This window comes from Lygodium microphyllum, unplaced genomic scaffold, assembly GCF_053477565.2.
Source record: "Lygodium microphyllum isolate KBCC unplaced genomic scaffold, Lygodium_microphyllum_v1.1.10 scaffold_336, whole genome shotgun sequence".
Taxonomy (NCBI): domain Eukaryota; kingdom Viridiplantae; phylum Streptophyta; class Polypodiopsida; order Schizaeales; family Lygodiaceae; genus Lygodium; species Lygodium microphyllum.
Window position 1 is genome coordinate 1,059 of NW_028229809.1, and position 7,976 is coordinate 9,034.

Consider the following 7,976-nt stretch of genomic DNA (forward strand, 5'->3'; position numbering starts at 1 on the left):
CTCAGATGTATGTCAAATGCCAGGACTATCTCTAGGGGGAAAGAAATATCTCATTACTTTTGTTGATGATGCCACATGCAAAGTATGGGCTTATCCAATTCGTCATAAAGATCAGGCCTAGGAGAAATTTAAAAAATTCCTGACACTTGCTGAAAGTCAGACCAGCAAGACATTAAAGTGTCTTCGCTCTAACAATGGTGGGGAATATGTATCCAAAGCCTTTCAAGACTTTTGTGACAACAAAGGGATTAAAAGGAAGCTCACTATCCCTCACAATCCACCCCAAAATGGTATTGCAGAGCGTATGAACAGGACCATTCAAGTCAAGGTCCATCGTACAATGTTGTCGCAAACAGGTTCTTTTATAAAAAAAGGGAGGGGGGGGGCGCAAGCCACCTTCATAGCTCACTTGCAAGTATTTGGCTGCAAGGCATTTGTACACATTCACAAGGAAGAACATAGCAAACTTGAGACAAAGTCTTGCAAATGTATTTTCCCAGGATATGGTGATGAGGGTGAAATGGGATTTGGAGGGCCGAAGGGGGGGCCGGGTTCAGGACCGGGGCCAGGGCCCAAGAAGCGTAGTTAGGCAAGCCACCTTCGTATGCTCACTTGTGAGTATTTGGCTACAAGGCATTTGGACACATTCACAAGGAAGAACACAACAAACTTGAGACAAAGTCCTGTAAATGTATTTTCCCAAGATATGGTGATAAGGGTGAAATGGGATATAGGTTATGCAATCCCCAAAAAAAGGAAAATTGTACGCAGCAATCATGTTATCTCCCAAGAAGATCACCTGAAAAGGCTGAGGAAGTCAAAAGGGCTGTATTTCCAGAAGATGTACCGATAGGACAGCAAAGGATGCTCGCTAGACATCAGCAAATACCTATTGTAAATGTCCCTGAAAATTCAAGGAATAATGCTGAAAATGATCAGCAAGATATTGCCCATGATGTACCACAATTTCAGCAAGAACAAATGCCTCTGGAATAACCAAAACTAGTTGTGCAACATGCTGAACCTGCACAACAACAAGTTATTAATGCAGATTTGCAGGCTGAACCACCAACAAATCTTGATCATTGGGTCTATAGATTGACCAAAATACAAAGACAACCAGATAGGTTTGTTCCTAGTGTCAATTATGTGGCTGAGTATGTCATGAAGATAGATTGTGGTGAGCCGTCATGCTTCAAGGAAGCAATGGACAGAAAAGATAGCAAGAAATGGCATAAGGCTATGTTTTCAAAGATGGAATTTCTCATGAAAAATGGCACTTGGGATTTGGTACATTTGCCTAAAGGACAGAAAGTACTACCATGCAAATGGGTTTACAAAATGAAAGTCACTTCTGGTTCTTTGCCAAGGTACAAGGCATGACTGGTCGCTAAAGGATACAAGCAAGAACATGGAATTGATTTTGATGAAATTTTTTCTCCTGTAGTCAAAATAACTACTTTGCGAACCATTTTGGGGTTGGTTGCATCTAAAGATATGGAGCTCATACAGATGGATGAAAAGACAAATTTCTTACATAGTGATCTGTATGAGAAAATCTATATGCAGCAACTTAAGTTACAAAGGGGAAAGAATACATGGTATGTAAACTCAACAAGAGTTTGTCTGGGCTGAAATAGGCATCACGAGAATGGTATCATAAATTTGACATATTTATGCAATCTCAGGGATTCCATAGATCTCAAGTTAATCATTGCTTATACACCAAGAAGGTAGTAGATGGTAGTCTTATTCTCTTGGTTTTATATGTGGATGACATGCTGATTGTAGGTAGGGATGTTCATGCCTTGGACTCCCTGAAACAAAGCCTACACAGCAATTTTGATATGGAGGACCTTGGTGAGGCCAATCATATTCTTAGCCATAGCAACTAGAAATACCAAAAACGTTTAGAAAAGAAATGTCAGAAACATGTTTCATAAGTTTCTTTCAAGAGGGGATAAAATAAGAATAATAGTTTTGATTGGGGAAAGAGGTTCTAAACCTCTATGAAACTCTCTCTTAAACAAAGAATGGCTAATTGAGCTTGAGTGATAATAGAGTCAATTGAGAATAATGCATTATATGTTACATATCCATGATCCATTATTGACTTGTCACTTATGTCAAAATTAGCAAGCTATACTATGGTTTAGAACTCAAACATTATGATTCATACGTATCATACAAAGAAAAGTAAAATTAACATGTAAATAGCCAATCTATAATATGGACTAAGTCAAGTTGCAACATCGTGATTCTCATTTTAAAACAAACTGACAAAATAGCAAAATAGAGAATGAATCGTGATATATCATAAATAACTCATAAATGAGACTAAAGTCATAAAATATTCAAATCTCAAGACAAGAATAGATACTCGATTGACAAAGTCCAATAACTAAACAAAATCACAAAAAAATGAGTCTCTCATCCAAAATCTTGAGCCCTCACGAGTCATTACACATTATCATCGTCATGTTTAATATTGCGCAATAGTTTTTGTCAAAAAAACTATGTTTTGGATTCCAACTCACAAAAAAAATAAAAATCAATAAAAACACCCACGTTTTTTCGTACTTTAAGAAACGTTTTATAAGTTTCAAATTCAAAGAAACACGTTTCTTAGCTACTATGTTCTTGGCATACGTATACTCAGGGACAGATCGAAGGGTCTTCTCTATCTGTCACAACATGAGTATGTTACTAAGATTTTGCTACCTTTCAATATGGAGGGGGGGAAAGCCATTGGTGTACTTTTGTCTCATATGTGAAACTTACTGTAGATGACAGCCCTATATCTGATGATGGAAAGGCTGAGATGGCCAAGATTCCTTATGCTTCAGCTGTTGATTGCTTGATATATGCTATGGTTACTACATGTCTTAACATTGCATTTGCAATGGAGTGGTTAGCATGTACATGGCATATCCTGGCAAAAAGCATCGGGAAGAAATGAAGGGTATCATGAGATACCTTAAGGACACAAAGAACTTGTGCATCTACTTTGGGAAGTAGAAGTCATCTGTTATTGGCTTCACGAATGCAGACTATGCTGGTCATTATGACTATACGAAGTCTACTCCAAGATATGTGTTCACATTCACAAGGGGAGCAATCTCTTGGATATCCAAGCTGCAAAAGTATGTCGCATTGTCTACTACAGAGGCAGAGAATGTGGTTGCCGCTGAGGCATGCAGGGAGGCTTTATGGCTTTCACATCTAGTGAGAGAGTTTGGCATTACAGAGATTCCTATCCTCCACTGTGAAAGTCAAAGTGCTAACATGTTAGCACGGATTCATGTCTTTCATGCAAAGACAAAGCACATATAGGTGAAGTATCATTTTATCAAGGATATACTTGGCAACAAGAGCATTGAGCTTGTCAAGGTACATATAGATGATAACCCTGCAAACCTTCTCACAAAGGGTCTTCCAACAGAGTAGTTTGTTCATTGCCACCAGATGATGGGGGTTGGATAGTATATGTGTATTTCAGTTTTGTACATACATAGACTTAGTTGATTCTTTCCTCTACCTTCAAGCACGTTGCCTTTAGGTAGGAGGTTGTTGGGAATAAAGGGTCACCGTGCCTTTTACAGTATTCGGGTATGTACCAAGATTGATGTATACGTACTGTACGTAATGTACGGTACGTATTTGTACGTTGTTCCATACACATAAAATTTTTGTGTACGTAAAAATACGTACCATTGTAAAAAATATCAATCTATATGGCATTTCATATCAAAATAAACATAAAAAGATCCAAATACATTTTAAATTGTGAGAGAGACCTACAAGACAATCTAATAAGGTCTTTGCTAATACGCATTTGATTAGTAATCACAAAACCCTTACCGCATGTTGTAAAACTTGTTACTTCAGAAATCAAACATCAGATACCAAAACCAGTTTTCAATCAGAGATCAATCTTCAATCACCAATCACCACTCTTAGCTCTATATAAATTGATGAATCAGTGTTTACACAACAAAAGTCTCAACTCTCATCCATGTTAAAAGGCTGCAAATGCATCAAAACAAACTGAATACAATGTACATACTACATAGCAAGCTGCAACACTACATCATAGAAATGTCCTCAAAAGACCCATAAGGGCTAGTCCACAGTCTAGACTCCACAATGAAACGTGATCTAAGAGTCAAAACTCCTCATCAGATGATGATAATGATGACGATGCACCAGAAGAGAGCAAGTCCCCATTTGTCAGGACATTGCCCTAGTCGTCATACTCAGGCTCTGCCATCACAGGCACATGTGATGATGTGAAAGATGTATCATGAGATCCATGTGCTACATCATCATCTCCTGGCTCTCTCTGAGTATGAATGAGAGTGACAGCCTCATTCGTGCGAGTCCGCTGCGTACAAACAGGCAGTTTCCCCCGATGAATGCTCCTCCGTCTCGCACTCTCTGAATCTGCAGCCTCCTCACGCAAAGGTATTGCCAAAGCCCATGTGCGTGACCTCGTGACACGGCGATCGATGCTCTCCAACTCTCTATGAAGGTCTCGCACTCTCTGAATCTGCAGCCTCCTCACGCAAAGGTATTGCCAAAGCCCATGTGCGTGACCTCGTGACACGGCGATCGATGCTTTCCAACTCTCTATGAAGGATTCGCATAATATCTGCCTGCTCGTCTTTGACACGCTGCTCCACGTCGTCCTCAATAGAGGCTGGCATCATCTTCACACGGGTCAGCCTGCCTGTGGAAAAGTAAAATCCGACAAGTCAGAACCACAAGAAATTACTTAAGTATATTGAAATGTGTCAAAAGACGTACGACATCGGACAGTTAAATATACCTGCTTGGGTGTCCCCAAAGCATGATAATCTCCCACGAGCTTCATGTAAGTTCGGCAATACACTAATCGCTCCAATTGAGCAGTACTAAGTCGATTGCGGATCTTCGTGTGAATCAAGGAGTAGGCGCTCCAATTGCGCTCACAAGTACCAGCAGAACAATCCTACGATCCCGAATCACGATATGATTTTGGAGTCAAAACCCTTAATGAATTAAACTTTAAAGATAGATGCAATTGTGAAAGAGTCAAGAGTACCTACGAGAGGATTCGGAGAGCAAGATGAGTCACCTTTGGAAGACCTTGTCTTCCATAGCTCTGGCACCACATGAGAGGAAATTTCATCGCCTCCTCTCTCAAAACCACCACTCTAGCAAAGGATGGTCCTAGATGTTCATAAAACTCACCATCTCTGCATCAACCTCAAGTTGCTCATCCTCGTCATACATTATGTTGATGTACTAGTCTTTCTGTGTGAGCAAAGTGTTCTCACTAAACAGCTCTGGCTTCTTGTAGAAGGGATGAAGCAATGCAGCCATCCCATGAATGGGGCGGTTCATAAACAACCATCGCCGCTCTACAATAGCCAGGATGTCACCCCAGCGACAAGCCAACATTCCAACAGTCATTATATAATATAACTTTAAACATATTGTTGCAATGTGCATATTATCTAATATTAATATAATCAGCCAAGAACAATATCCAAGTGTACACTCACCGAGACTCCGTCAATGTCGTACAAGTGGCAATATGGCATTTGAAGAGATGATAGACTAGTCCAAGAGTAGAGCCCTCCATATCTGTGACTCGGAGGAGAACATGGATAGGCTGCAATGCCACTGTCAAGCTTTGTGCCTCTATCCAAAAGGCCTCATCAAGCACTTTCCGTTGAATGTATCTAGTGGCCTCTGTCTGTGCATGGTGCATTAACCTCCATTTCGAGTCCACCACAGTCTGTAGTATTGGGTCCCGCAATCTAAAAAACCTCTGCAAGACCAGGAACATATAAGAAAACCTAGTCTTCGAGGGTCACACCATATCAAGTGCACTATGGCTCTTGAAGATGGCCAAAGCCTGATGTTTTTTTCGGAAAAATGTAGTAATCTTCATGGCATCTCCAACATGAGGTTGCACCCATGGCAACTTTCCAATACCCTCCATCAGCAAGTCCAAGCAATGTGCAGCACAAGGAGTCCAAGCAATGTGAGGAAACTCTGCCTCGACCAATTCACCCATACGCTTGCAATTTGAAGCATTGTCTGTCACCACTTGGACCACATTCTCTAGCCCAACATCCAAAATTGTCTATCTAATGTGGTGATAAATAAACTTAGCACTGATGGATTCTCTTGCCTTTCCTGCATCCGCAGTCCGCAAGAAGTATGTGCCAAGACATGAGGACACCAAAATATTGATAATGTGTCGTCTACGCATATCACTCCAACCACCATCAGATATGATGGTGCACCCAAAAGACTGCCATCTTGCCTTGACAGGTACCAATGCCTTGTCTATCAAGGCTTTCTACTCTTCAAGCATCATGATACGCATTTTGTTATACTCCACCCCGGACCACGAGTCTGTGTGGCCAACCTCTACTATGACCCTCACCATTCTCTTCCATTGATTAGTCCTCGGTACATTGAAGGAGATGTTGTACTCCACGAGTGCGAGCAATCTCCATCTCAGCCACTTTTTGTCTCTCTTTCAGCCACGAAAGAGATGACACAAAAGTACTCTGTCTCAGCACATGTGCATCATCATCCTCATCAACCTCCTGCATGACACGGGCCCTCTTTCTACCCCCTGTAGGCTGGCTATCCTGTGTAGAAGAATCACCGATCTCCCCCACAAGCGCATCATGAAGTGCATCTTGAGTGTGCTGGCTGCCCCTTACCTTCTTTGAACCCTTTGCTGTTGATGAATTCTCAGCAATGAGCTTGTCTCTAATATCCTACGGCACCTGCTTGCACCCACCACAATTGCCAATGATGCCAATACTTGTCAAGTGTATCATGACATGAGAAATTGTGCTCGTGAGCTCGAAGTTGCAATACTTGCACTGCCATCTACGCGTGCCAGAACCAGCTTGGGTCGGCGTATTAATAACACAGATGACATTGGTGTGCTCCTATTAGTAGGGGTTGCATGGCTTCAGCATATTGAATCCTGAAAGCTGTGTGACACAAAGAAAGAGAGAGACAGAGCTTAGAGCATACTCCAAAGGAAGAAAGAGAGAGAGAGAGAGAGGGAGAGGGACTCGGGAGGGAGCGAGAGAGAGACCAGATTAATCATGTACTACATTGGCCGCTCGTGGTTGAGAGAGAGAGAGAGAGAGAGAGAGAGAGAGAGAGAGATGCATCATGAGGGACCAAGGCCATGAGCGAGAGAGAGCGTGAGAATTACCTGGTTGCAATGTGCACAGTGTGCAGAGACAGAGCGAAACAAAGCACTGCAGGCGAAATTCCGAAATAAGCCCAAATTTGTATGTTGAAGGTCAAAAAGGAGTTTTCAAAAAAAATAAACGTACAGATCGATCCGTACGCATACGGATCCGTACAATATGATCTGTGTGTACGTACAACTATAACCTTGGTGTATACGCACCCTTACACATGTACTTTATATATATTATCAAAAAACCTAAAGTTGTACACTTTGTCATTGTACCCACACATTGAGTGTCGTGCCTTCACTCTCTTCCACCCTCTCTACTCCTCACTTTCTTTCTCATTGTGCATATCTGAGCTGCACTCTGTCTTGATCCTCGAGCACTCATCAACAGGTTCTTCACTAGAGCCAAAGCACTCTGGTTATCCACATGTAGCTCTATGGGTCTTGTTTGTGGAAATCCAATCTTTGCCAACCTTTGGTGAAGCCAAATTGCCTCCTACATGGTAGAGCAGGGGCATGATACTCAGCATCTACAAAAGATTATGCCACAGTAGGCTACTGTTTACCCCATGAGATGGCTCCCAATCTAAGGGGAAGGCAAAACATGTAGCGCCACATCTCCAACCCAATCTAAGTCACTCCATCTAGCTAGAGTGGCTCCCTCTCTGTACATGATCTTATAGGATCTAGTACCTTGTAGATAGTGCACCATGTGTAAAGCGGCTCTCCAATGGGCCTACAAAGGAGTCTTCAT

At 41.7% G+C, this 7,976-nt stretch overlaps 1 pseudogene; it reads right to left on the bottom strand.

Annotated features, from left to right (window-relative positions):
* Positions 1-4,165: 4,165 nt before the first annotated feature.
* On the bottom strand, positions 4,166-6,989 carry LOC148008131 (uncharacterized; annotated as a pseudogene).
* Between the last annotated feature and the right edge of the window lie 987 nt (positions 6,990-7,976).